Source organism: Cetorhinus maximus, chromosome 23, assembly GCF_964194155.1.
Source record: "Cetorhinus maximus chromosome 23, sCetMax3.hap1.1, whole genome shotgun sequence".
In the NCBI taxonomy this organism is placed as follows: domain Eukaryota; kingdom Metazoa; phylum Chordata; class Chondrichthyes; order Lamniformes; family Cetorhinidae; genus Cetorhinus; species Cetorhinus maximus.
In genome coordinates, this window is record NC_135901.1 from 28,541,840 (window position 1) to 28,555,133 (window position 13,294).

At 44.4% G+C, this 13,294-nt stretch overlaps 4 protein-coding genes and 1 pseudogene across 5 annotated transcripts in view; 3 read left to right on the top strand and 2 right to left on the bottom strand.

Annotated features, from left to right (window-relative positions):
• LOC144698460 (uncharacterized) overlaps positions 1 to 13,294 on the top strand; it is a 404,975-nt gene that overhangs the window by 353,161 nt on the left and 38,520 nt on the right. The gene's annotated exons all lie outside the window — the stretch shown is intronic.
• Positions 1 to 13,294, top strand: part of LOC144697207 (uncharacterized) — a 301,742-nt gene that overhangs the window by 209,231 nt on the left and 79,217 nt on the right. The window lies entirely within an intron of this gene.
• The window catches only part of LOC144697338 (uncharacterized), a 264,249-nt gene that overhangs the window by 202,620 nt on the left and 48,335 nt on the right, over positions 1 to 13,294 (top strand). The gene's annotated exons all lie outside the window — the stretch shown is intronic.
• The window catches only part of LOC144696975 (uncharacterized), a 404,367-nt gene that overhangs the window by 120,030 nt on the left and 271,043 nt on the right, over positions 1 to 13,294 (bottom strand). The gene's annotated exons all lie outside the window — the stretch shown is intronic.
• The window catches only part of LOC144696962 (uncharacterized), a 36,872-nt pseudogene that overhangs the window by 5,892 nt on the left and 17,686 nt on the right, over positions 1 to 13,294 (bottom strand).

The following is a 13,294-nucleotide window of genomic DNA, read 5'->3' on the forward strand; positions in this document are numbered from 1 at the left end:
CCTAAACCTAACCATAACCCTTAATCTAACCCTAACCCTAAGCATAACTCTAAATCTAACCATAAACCTAACCAGAACGCTAAACCTAACCCTAACCTAACTCTAAACCTAAGCCTAACCCGGAAGCTAACCCTAACCCTAAAACTAACCCTAACCCAAAACCTAACCCTAAAACTAACCATAACCCTAAATGTACCCCTAAACCTAACCATTATTCTAAACCTAAACCTAACCCTAAACCTAACCCTAACCCTAAACCTAACCTTAAACCTAACCATAATCCTAAACCTAACCATAACCCTAACCTAACCCTAAAACTAACCCTGACCCTAAACCTAAGCCTAACCCGAACCATAACCCTAAACCTAACCTTAACCTAACCATAACCCGGAATCTAACCTTAGACCTAACCATAACCCTAAACCTAACAATAACGTGAAATCTGACCTTAGACCTAACCATAACCCCAACACTGACCCTAACCCTAACCTAACCCTAAAGCTAACCCTAAACCTAACTCTAATCCTAAACCTAACCGTAACCCTAACCCTAAAGCTAACCATAATCCTAAACTTAGCCATAATCTTGAATCTAACCCTAAACCTAACCATAACACCAAACCTAACTCTAATCCTAACCTAACCATAAAGCTAACCCTAACCCTAAACCTAACCTTAACCCAAAGCCAAACCCGAAACCTAACCATAATCCTAGCCTAACCCTAACCCTAAGCTTAACCTTAAACTAAACCGAAACCTAATTCTAACCCTAGCTATAAACCTAAGCCTAACCGTAAACCTAATCCTAACCCTAACCATAACACTAAAACTAAACTTAAACCGACCCCTAAACCTAACCATATCCCTAAACCTAACCCTAACCCTAAACCTGGCCCTAAACCTAACCATAACACGAAAACTAAACCTAAAACTAACCCTAACCCTAAACCAAAACCTAACCCTAACCCACCTCTAACCCTAACTCTAAACCTAACCATAAACCTAACCCTAACCCTAAACCTAACCATAACACGAAAACTAAACCTAAAACTAGCCCTAAATATAACCATAGCCCTAACCCTAACCCGAAACCTAAACCTAACACTAACCAAAACCCTAACCTGAACACTAACCATAACCGTAACCATAACTTTAATCCTAACCATAACACTAAAACTAACCCTAAACCTTGTCCTAAACCTAACCATAGCCCTAAACCTAACCATAGCCTTACTCTAACCCTCACCCTGAACCTAACCCTAAACCTATCCATAACCCTAAACCTAACCTTAACTCTGACCGTAAAGCTAACCCTAAACCTAACCATAAACCTAAACCTACCCTAAACCTAACCCTAAAACTGACCATAACCATAAACCTAACCCTGAACCTAACCATAACCCTCAACCTAACAATAACCCTAACCATAAGTCAAAACCTAACCCTACCTCAAAGCCTAAAGCTAACCCTAATGCTAACCCAAACCCTAAACCTAACCCTAAACATAACCCTAACCATAGCCTTAACCAAAATCCTAACACCAACCTTAACCTAAACCTAAACCTAACCTTAACCCTAAATCTAACAATAAACCTAACCATAATCCGAACCCTAACACTAACACTAACCTTAAACCTAACCCTAACCATAACACTAAAACTAATCCTGAACCTAACTCTAAACCTAACCATAGCCTTAACCCTAACCCTAACCCTAAATTTAAACCTAACCATAACTTAACCCGAAATAGAACCCTAAACCTAACAATATCCCTCAGTCCATCCCTAACCCTAAACCTAACCATAACCCTAAACATAAGCCAAAACCTAACACTAACTCTAAAACTAATCTTAGCCCTAAACCTAACACTAACCCTAACCATAAGCCTAAACCCATCCCCAACCTTAAACCTAACCCAAACCATAAACCTAACAATAAGTCTAACCCTAAACCTGAACCTAACCATAACCCTAACGGTAAACATAATCCTAAACCGAATCCTAAACCTAACCATAACCCTAATCCTAACCATAGTCCTAACCCTAACCCTAAACTTAAACGTAACCCTAACTTAATGCTAAACCTAACCTTAGGATGTGATGCTGAAAGTGAACTGTTTTATTGTAAAATAATTTCAGCTGAGAGTCCCTGAATGAATGAGGGGAGTTCATAAAGAGACACTGCTCACCCAGCAAATCAGCAATCCCAATTTATCCCACATCAAGGACATGACACAAGGTGTTCAATCCAAAGCTGATTCATTCCTCTTATATCCAGAATATTAAACTCTAGCTCAGTTACAGGGTCATTAACATGAACAGAAATAAACCCCAACGGTCAGGATGAATATGGTTTGCTCATGGATCAGAATAACAGCAGCAATAACAGCAGAATCCTTCTTCTCTAACTATTAATGTCTGTCCCCCTCACACTCCTTCCCCCCTATTCATTGTTGCCCTAATTGATGCTAATATCCTCCTCCTGCTTTTTCCCCAGTTCTCCTCCCCTGAAGGTGCTGAATCTGGGGATCAGTTTCACACTCACCTATTGCCCTCCCCAATATGTCACCCAGGCATCTAAATCTTTACAGCTGAAGTTAACACACAGTTTTGCTAAGGGGACGTCACAATCAAATCCAGTGACTACCCACATGTACTTTGTGTCAGGGTGGGATCACTGCGCCCCCCAACCCCACTTTCTATCCCAGTCCCGGGAGTTTGGAGACTTGGCTCCGGATGAGTAATGGTGGCCATATCTCCCATAATCCCCCGCGCTGGATAAACCGGCCTATCCGTCGCGCGGGCGGGCGGTCCGGGACTGCGCATGTTCGAGGGAGTGGGCAAGATGCGCATGTGCACAGTGCATTTTGCCCATTGGCCAACAGCTTAACTGTCCTGAGAGTCAAAGGGTGTTCAGAGCCCACGAAAGCTTCCCGCTGCTGCATTGTCTTCATCCTGGAGATTGACCAATGGAAAGAATTAGAGGACCGGAAGGACTCTGGTCCTCCAGCCAATCAGAGCGCGAGGTTTGTGTGAATGAAGATTGAGCTTCACACAGACTGAAACTTCCTTCTGTGTCCAACATCTGGGAGTAAAACACTTTCTTTTCTCCCCCTTTCCATTTCTTTTCTCATTCTGGGGGCAAATTGTTGACTTGCAGGAACTGAAGGGAAAGGAAGTGAATCCAGGGAGGGTGCAGACTCTGGAAAGGTTGGCCCAGGTCTCTCTCTCTCTCTCTTGAAGACATTGACATCCTTTGCTCCCTCAGCCTGACACCTTTATTTGTCTGGCTAAAAGGATGATCTCTTTCCTAATGTTCACAATTAAAGGGGTGGTTTCCCCAGGAGATGGCTGACATTTAAGGGGACAGTGAATTAAAATAGGACAGAGATATGCCTAGTGTTGTTATATGGTACATATTAGATAATTAGATATATTATTTACGGTTCAGGAAAATAGCCCATTTATTATTATTTCTACCTTTATAATATAGCACTGTGAAAATTTCCAGTCATTTCCAGCAGCAGCAGCTTACCACCACCTTCTCAATGGCGTTTAGGGATGGGCAATAAGTGCTGGACTCGCCAGTGATGCCCACATCCCATGAATCAATAAAAGAGTCATTGCAGTATAGTAGGAGTCCATTCGGCAACTCGAGTCCATGCTGACTCTCTGCAGAGCAACCCAGTCAGTCCCATTCCCCTGCAAGTTTATTTCATTCAAGCGCCCATCCAATTCCATTTTCAAATGCTTGATCGTCTCTGCTTCCATCACCCTCATAGGCAGCGAGTTCCAGGGCATGACCGCCCGCTGCCTAATAAAACGTCTTGCTCACCTCCACCCTCTATCTCTAATTGGGGAAAACAATACTGTATATTGAACACATTTTAGTCCAATAAACAGCTATGTATGTAGCCGAGCAAGCTGCATGAAGATTTTCAGGTCTTTGTATCCAGGAGAGGAAATGGTGAACAAGGATCTGATGATCACCATGAATCAGCACCTTCAGGAGAATTGGGAGGGTGTATATTAGGTACAGCAGAGTGAGAATGGAAGGAGAGTGTGTGGGACAGAGATTTACGCTTGTGTGAAACGAGAGAGGAAAGAATGTTCCATAGCAACTAGAATTGTTTGTTCTGAGTCCCTACACTGTCCAGACAGTGATGACTTTTGCAAACTCCTTTTACAGGCTATTAGTAGGGGAGGATTTTCAGACAGAAATCTCAGACCAAACATCATGTCAAGATCTGACAAAGCCATTTGATTCATTGGGACCAGAATATCATCGGCATTTCAAACAAGCATTTGAAATCTTTGTCTGTTCTGCCTGCTTGAAAAGATTTTAAACATCAGTGTGACTGGAAAAACATCGAGACACACAGACATGAGTGAGTGTGTTCCAGTGCACTGACTGTGGAAAGAGCTTTAACGAGTTACACAGACTGAAAAACCATTGCGCCATTCACAACGGGGAGAGACTGTACATGTGTTCTGTGTGTGGTCGAGACTTCAACTAATTGTCCCACCTGGAGAGACACAAGGACACCCGCAGCATGGAGAAACTGCGGAAATGTGGGAAGGTATTCAAATTCCCATCTGAGTTGGAAACCTATCGACTCAGTCACACCGGGGAGAGGCCGTTCACCTGCTCCGAGCGTGGGATGGGTTTCACTCGGTCTCCCCATCTGCAGACACACAAGCGAGTTCACACCAGGGAGAGGCCGTTCATCTGCTCTGAGTATGGGAACGGATTCAGTGATTCATCCAACTTATTGACACACCAGCGATTTCACACCGGGGAGAGGCTGTTCACCTGCACTGTGTGTGGGCAGCGATTCACTCAGTCATCCAGCCTGCGGACACACCATGTGACTCACACCAATGAGAGACCCTTTAAATGCTCTGACTGTGGGAGTGGCTTCAAAAGTGCTGCATTTCTGGTGGCCCACCAATGCATTCACACGGAGGAGAGACCGTACAACTGCTCTCACTGTGCAAACAGCTTTACAACGTCATCCAGCCTGTGGAGACACCAGCGAGTTCACAGCGAGGAGAGGCCGTTCACCTGCTCTAAGTGTGGGAAGGGTTTCAGTAATTCATCCAACCTGCTGACACACCAGCGAGTTCACACCAGGGAGAGACCATTCGTATGCATCCAGTGTGGGAAGGGATTCATAATTCAACCAACCTGCTGACACACCGACAAGTTCACAGCGGGGAGAGACCGTTCACCTGCTCCGAATGTGGGAAGGAATTCATTCATTTATCCAGCCTGCGGAGACACCAGCGAGATCACAAATGATTCCAAGGGTTGGATTCTGCTGTTAGTGCTGCTGTTAATCACATCCAGGACTGAACCATGTTCATTCTGACACTTGGTGAAGTTGGAGGGTCAGAGGGTTTCTTTCAGCTGGACTGGTCGGTCTCACAACTTTGCTTCCATTGGCTGATGCTCTTTGAGCCTGGGTGTACACATTTCCACTGAAATGATCCACAAAAGCTGATGAAGGACATTTATTTTATCCTGGATAGTGAATAGTGTTTTTCCTACCACTACAGGTAGATCCAAAATAAATACATTTGTCTCTGTTCCATTGAGTCCACAGCACAGGGCCAGGCCAGTCGGCTGAATTGGTCTCTGTCAGTATTTATGCTCCACATGAGCCTCCACCCACCTCTCTTCGTCTCCCCCCATCAGCATATCCTTCTATTCCTTTCTCCCTCATGTATGTATCTAGCTTCCCCTTAAATGTATTCATGCTATTCACCTCAGCCACTCAATGTGGTAGCGAGTTCCACAGTCTCACCACTCGCTGGGTAAAGAGGTTTCTTATGAAATCCCTATTGGATTGTTGAATCCCTTCATCATCTTAAAGACTTCCATCAGGTCACCCTTCTCTTTTTGAGAGAAAAGCAGCACCAGCCTTTCCTGAGGGTTAAATGCTCTCAGTTCTGGGATTATTCTTGTGAATCTGTGCGGCACCTTCTCCAGGGATGAGAGACTTCAGTTAGTTGGAGAGACTGGAGCAGCTGAAATTGTTCTTTTTAGATCACAGAGTCATTAGGGTAGAGAAGGAGTCCATTAAGCCCATCGTGTCCATGTCGGCTCACTGCAGAGCAAACCAGTCAATCCCATTGCCTCGTTCTATCCCTGTTGCCCTGAAAATTTATTTCCCTCAACTGCCCATCCAGTTTCCTTTTGAAACCATTCACTGTCTCTGCTTCCACCCACCTCGTAGACAGCGAGTTCCAGGTCATTACCACTCGCTGTGTAAAAATATTCCTCCTAATTTCCCCCCATATCTTTTCATTTTCATTCTTCTATGGGGTGTGGGTGTCTCTGGCTAGGCCAGCATTTATTGCCCATCCCTAATTGCCCTTGAGAAGGTGGTGTTCAGCCACCATCTTCAACCGCTGCAGTCCATGTGGTGTAGGTACACCCACAGTGCTGTGAGGGAGGGAGTTCTAGGATTTTGACCCAGCGACAGTGAAGGAACGGTGATGTAGATATATCTCCTGTGCAAATCCTTAAATCTGTGTCCCCCCATATCTTTGTACCATCAGCGAATGGGAACAGCTTTTCTTTGTCCACCTTATCTAAACCTGTCATAATCTTGTACACCTCTATCAAATCTCCCCTCAACCTCCTTTGCTCCAAGGAGAACAATCCCAGCTTCTCCAACCTAACCTTGTGGTTAAAATCCCTCATCCCTGGAACCATTCTGGTAAATCTCCTCTCCACCCTCTCAGGGACCCTCACATCCTTCCTAAAGTGTGGTGACCAGAACTGGACTCGATACTCTAGTTGTGGCCTCACCAGAGCTTTATAAAGGTTCAGCATAACTTCCTTGCTTTTGTTCTCAACCCCTCTATTTCTGAAGCCCAAGATCCCATGTGCTTTGCTAATTCCTCTCTCACTCTGTCCTGCCACCTTCAATGATCTTTGCACATGAACCCCCAGGTCCCTCTGTCTCTGCTCACTCTTTAGAACTGTGCTATTAAGTCTATATTTCCTTTCCCTATCCCCTCTGCCAAATCCCATCACCTCCCACTTCTCTGTATTAAATTCCATCTGCCACTTCAGAGAATGTTAAGGGGAGATTTAAGTGTTAAACTAAACAGAGAAGAGGAGGCACTGCTTTCTTTAATATGTCACTCACAATTGAATATGATCCCCTCTCTTTCAATGTATACGAGGCTCATAGAGCACAGGAGGCCATTCAGCCCATTGTGCTCCTGGCGGCTCTTTGAAAGAGCTGTCCAATTAATCCCATCTCCCTGCAATTTTCTTTTCCTTTCAAGAATCTGTCCCATTCCCTTCTGAAAGATACAGTTGAATTTGTTTCCAGCGCGTTTTCAGGCAGTGAATTCCAAATCACAACATCTCGCTGTGATTTTTAAAACAAAAAATTCCTCATCTTGGATGTGGTGTGTTTGGATTTTCAAAAAGCATTTGGAAAGGTGTCAAATAGGAGGATCATACACAAAAAGAGCTCTCAATCTCTGTGAATGATTTCGATAAGGAACCGAGTGTAATATCTCCAAGTTTGCTGACAATTCAACAAGGACTTACATTTCTATAGCGCCTTTCACGACCACAGGATGTCCCAAAGCGCTTTGCAGCCAATGAAGGACTTTTGAGATGTAGTCACTGTTGTAATGTAGGAAACACGGCAGCCAATTTACACACAGCAAGATTCCACAAACAGCAATGTGATAATGAGCAGATGATCTGTTTTTAGTGATGTTGATTGAGGGATGGATATTGGCCAGGACACCGGGGGATAACTCCCCTGCTCTTCTTTGAAATAGTGGCTGTGGGATCTTTCACATCCACCTGAGAGGGCAGAGAGGGCTGGTAGTTTAACATCTCATTCGAGAGAAGGTTGCACTGACAGTGCAGCACTCCCTCAGTGCTGGCACTGGGAATGTTGGCTTTGATTTTTGTCGTCAGGTCCTGAGTGTAGGATTTGAACCCACAGCCTCCTGACCCAGAGACACTGAGCCACGGCTGACACTATAGACAATACAAAGTTAGAAACGGAAAGTTACCCTTTGTCTCCAGTGTCTAAATCTAATAACAAAAACCCTAGGACAAAAAACAAGTGTTTGACTGACAAATGTTGAAGTGTTGGTTTAGAGCCACAAGTTTCAACTTCCCATTGAACCTCCAGCACCTTTCTGACTCTCTATTGCTCGTGTCAACGACAGCCAGGCGACGGAGCTGAGAGCTGCTTTTAGATAAGAATAGTGGGGCCTGCGCCCCAGTTGGGAAACTGCCATGGGCATCGCACTGATAGAGAGACAGGAAGGTGCTGGAGGACTGACTGGGAAATGGGCCTCCAACCAATCAGGACACGGGCGGGGGTGACCGGGGCTGATGGTGACCTGACCCCCGGGGTTCAGTGCCCATGTGTCCAAAGTGGGGAGTCACGGGAACAGGGTACTGAGGAGCCAAAGAGAAACCATTTGGGTCCAGAACATTGTGCACATCCTTTTACTCTGGTTGTCTTTGACCCTCAAGTAACTTTCTGTTTTTTTTAACCATGTTCTGTTTCATTAATTAACTTTTATCTGTAAAATTATTTGATTTTGCTGGACTTTTCATGATTAGATTTCTGCACTTTAGGGAAAGTGGGTGAGAGGGGTTGGCAGGTTCTTTAATAGAAAGTGAGTCCCTCTAAGGTAATTGGCAAAGGAGCCAGAGGGGGAGATGAGATTTTATTTTTGACACAGCAATGTTAGAAAATGGGGTTCAGGGAGTCAATCAACTCTTTGTCCCCTTTTCCAAACTCTGAAATGATTCACAGTGATAACCCTTATTGGTGATAGTGGTTAGATTTTATTCAGTATAAATAAGATCTGACACATGCTCATGTCTGAGCAGCAGTATCAAAGTGCAGCAGCATTACCATTACACTCTGGGTAGAAGCACCATCTCCACGTAAATGCTCCCTGGTCTGCCCCAGATGCCATGGCACCAGTCAATGCAATATGTAAAACCTCTACAAATCGCTGTGCTCGGGGAATCCCTTCTGATACTTTTTTTACATCACAAAGTCTATGGAGACTGATTTAACCCAATCAGTGCTGAGCTAACATTTGAACGGACCAATTACAAAACCTGTCATTGAACTATCTGTACCTGCCCAAGCCACGTCAAACTCTCAAACAACTGGCTTCCCACGTTCCGTCCCCGGTACAGGGAGTCAGCATTCCCATGCCAAGCAGTGAAAAAATGGTGGCCTTGACACCCAGGTGTCGTCTAGGATTCAAGGCACTCTTGTTTTCTCTGTCCTCTGGGAGCTGTTCATCTCCCTGTTCCCACATAACAAGTCATCTGTTCTCAGCTCTGCCAGATTTCTGCTGAAGTTTGGCCCCTTTTACACCTTTCGGATCAATAAAACATTTGGTCAATGAAGACCCAAACCACAATTTCCCATCCTGTCACCTGTCAACCATCCTCACCCAGAGAGTAATCACAACAGCAATAAAAACAGGAGAAGTGTAACAATCAAATTAAAAATAAATGCACAGCCAGTCATAATTTTTAATTCAGTGTTCACTAATTAGCAAGACAACCCTAGGTAGGGGGTACCCCTGGATTCTTACAGTCCACACCTTGAGTGGGAAGAGAACTCTCTCTCCGACCCCTCACTCAATTTCACTCCGTTATTTTCCAGTTCTGTTCTGGCCCCACCTGGGGTAACATCTACTCGATCTTTTCTTTTCCTGAAGGAGCGCCGTGAGTTCTAGGTTACTAGTACATAAGGACATTGGCTTCAGGCAATAGATCAAGCATGGATGTAAAAGATTCTCCAGCTATCTCCTTACCCCGTCCAACTTGTGGACAGTTCTCATTCAGTATTATTTCTCCCGAGCCCTCAATTGACCCAATCCAAATGTTTATCTCTGTTAGTTCAATTTTAGTCACTTTTTGACCATGACCAGTGTGTTTAATTCTATACTGATTGTTTTAAAGTCAGTTTCCCTCTGGAGTATGTGTCAATGCTTTGATGATGTCAAAATATTGTCTCATTCTCATTACATTAACCATTTCATGTCATGTTGTTTGTCAAGTAGCTGTGTAAGTTTGGGACCCAGTCTTCAGTCCACTTCACCATGAATTTTCACGTCCTATGGTCTTCACATGTAACAAATCACATCTGCACACTCACACCAGTATCCAAAATGTCATGCCACATATTCTGAACTTTCAGGTGTGCTGATCAAAAGATCAAAGTGAGTGTCTGTCTTTGCTTATCTCCCCCTGTTCTGGTCCTGATATTTCAGGTGGTGGCCAGGCTGTCAAATGTGGTTTTCTTTAAAACTATATTCATAGGTAAGGATGTAAATATCTCCCAGAGAAATCTATCAACTTATTCATCTCATCTACACCTCCCTGACTTTCACTAGAATGTAGGTGGATACCAGATTGATACATTCCACTGATCACCCAGGTCAGTTACTCCAATTCCTTCACTGTCCAATACAATACATCCATCATATCTTTAAAACAGAAATCAAACATTCCCGATTGATTTCAGGCATTAACATATTGTCTTATTTATTTTAGGTGTCAGGCTGGGGTTGTTTTCCTTGAATTTGGGAGGTTGAGGGGAGATTTGATAGAGGTGTACAAGATTCTGACAGGTTTAGATAAGGTGGACAAAGAAAAGCTGTTCCCATTCGCTGGTGGTACAAGGATGAGGGGGACACAGATTTCAGGTTTTGGACAGGAGATGCAGGTCGAGGCTGCGGGTGTGAGGTGGAATATTTTCACACAGTGAGTGGTAATGACCTGGAACTCGCTGTCTACGAGGGGGGGTGGAAGCAGAGACGATGAACAACTTCAAAAGCCAATTGGCACTTGAGGGAAATATGGTTTTGATGGGCTGAATGGCCTCCTTGTGTGTCCTAATGACTCCATGATCCAAAAAGAGAAATTTCAGTTGCTGCAGTCTCTCCAACTAACTGAAGTCCCTCATCCCTGGTGCCATTCTCATAAATCTCCTCTGCACCTTCTCTAAGAACATCACATCTTTCCTAAAGTGTGGGGCCCAGATATAGGGTTCCATTCTAGAGGGATTGAATTGAAAAGCAGGGAGGTTATGTCCAACTTGTTTCAAACCATGGTTAGACTACACTGGGAGTACTGTCAACATCTGTGATCTCCATTTAGAAAAAGGAAATAGAGGCACTGGAGAAGGTGCCACACAGATTTACAAGAATAATACCAGAACTGAGAGCATTAAACCCTCAGGAAAGGCTGGGGCTGTTTTTCTCTAGAAAAGAGAAGACTGAAGGGTGACCTAATGGAAGACTTTAAGATGATGAAGGGTCCAATAATTTAATAGGGATTTCATGAGAAACCTCTTTACCCAGCGAGTGATGAGAATGTGGAACTCGCTCCCACAGCGAGTGGTTGAGGTGAATAGCATGAATATATTTCAGTGGAAGCTCGATACATACATGAGGGAGAAAGGAATAGAAGGATATGCTGATGGGGGGAGATGAAGAGGGGTGAGTGGAGGCTCATGTGGAGCATAAATACTGACAGAGACCAATTGAGCCGACTGGCCTGGCCCTGTGCTGTAGACTCAATGGAACAGAGACAAAGGTATTTATTTTAGATCTACCTGTCGTGGTAGGAAAAAGACAATTTACCATCCAGGATAAAACAAATGTGTTTCATCGCTGTTGCAGATCAATTCAATGGAAACGTGCACTCCCAGGCTCAAAGATCATCACTGGAAGCAAAGTTGTGAGATTGGCCAGTCCAGCAGAAAGAAGCCCTCCGACCCTCCCACCTCACCAAGTGTCAAAATGAACATGGTTCATTCCTGGATGTGATTAACAGCAGCAATAACAGCAGAATCCAACCCCTGGAATCACTCATGAACTCGCTGGTGTCTCCACAGGCTGGATAAATGAACAAATCCCTTCCCACACACAGAGCAGGTGAATGGCCCCTCCCCAGTGTGAATTCTCTGGTGTTTCTGCACGCTGGATAACTGAGTGTATCCTTTCCCACACACAGAACAGGTGAACGGCCTCTCTCCAGTGTGGATTCGCTGGTGTGTCAGTAGGTTGGGTGACTGAGTGAATCCCTTCCCACATTCGGAGCAGGTGAAAGGCCTCTCCCCAGTGTGAATGCGATGATGAATTTCCAGTTCAGACGGGAATCGGTATTGCTTCCCACAGTCTCCACATTTCCACGGTTTCTCCAGAGTGCGATTGTCCTTGTGAATCTCAAGGTTTGACAATCAGTTGAAGCCTCGAACACACACGGAATACTTGTACAGTCTCTCTGCACTGTGATGTTTTTTCAGGCTGTTTAACTGGTTAAAGCTCTTTCCACAGTCAGTACACTGGAAGACTCTCACTTAGGTGTATGTGTGTCTCGGTGCTTTTCCAGTCACAATAACGTTTAAAATCTTTTGAAGCAGACAGAACAGACAAACATTTCTCCTTCCAGATTCAAAGCTTGAGAGTATTCGCACTCCGATGAATCAAGTGACTCTGTCAGATCTTGACATGTTTGTTTTGAGATTTTTGTCTGAAAATCCTCCCCTTTTGACATCCTGTAAAAAAGAGTTTGTAAAAATTAGTACATCATAACATTTTAGAACTGAGAATTCTAGTTCATATGGAACATTCTTTCTTCTGTCATTCCCCAAAAGGTGTGAATCTTTGTCCCACACACTGTCCCTCCATTCTCACTCTGATGTACCTAATATACACCCTCCCAATTCTCCTGATTCATGCTGATTGACAGATCCATGCTCACCGCTTCCTCTCCAGGGCACAGAGAACTGAAAATCTTCAAGCAGGTGGTTGACCACATATGTGTCTATTTTAAAGCATGCAAAATGTGTCATATACTGCACTGTATCACTTGCTTAAGATACAAGGGGAATGTGAAGAAGAACTTTATTTACCTCCTAGTAGGACAAGGGCAGCAGATACATGGGAACACCACCACCACCACTTGCAGGTTCCCCTCCAAGCCACTCACCATACTGACTTGGAAAGATAGCAGCTGGTCCTTCTCTGTTGTTGGGTCAAAATCCTGGAAATCCCTCCCTAAAAGCAATGTGGCTGTACCTTCACCACATGGACTGCAGCGGTTCAAGAAGGTCGCTCAACACCACCTTCTCAAGGGCAATTAGGGATGGGCATTTAAAATGCTGGCCTAACCAGTGACATCCAGACCCTGTGAAAGAACAGAATGAAAATGTAGACAGCGTGCAGTCATGACCTGGAACTTGCTGCCTAAGGGGTGGTGGAAGCAGA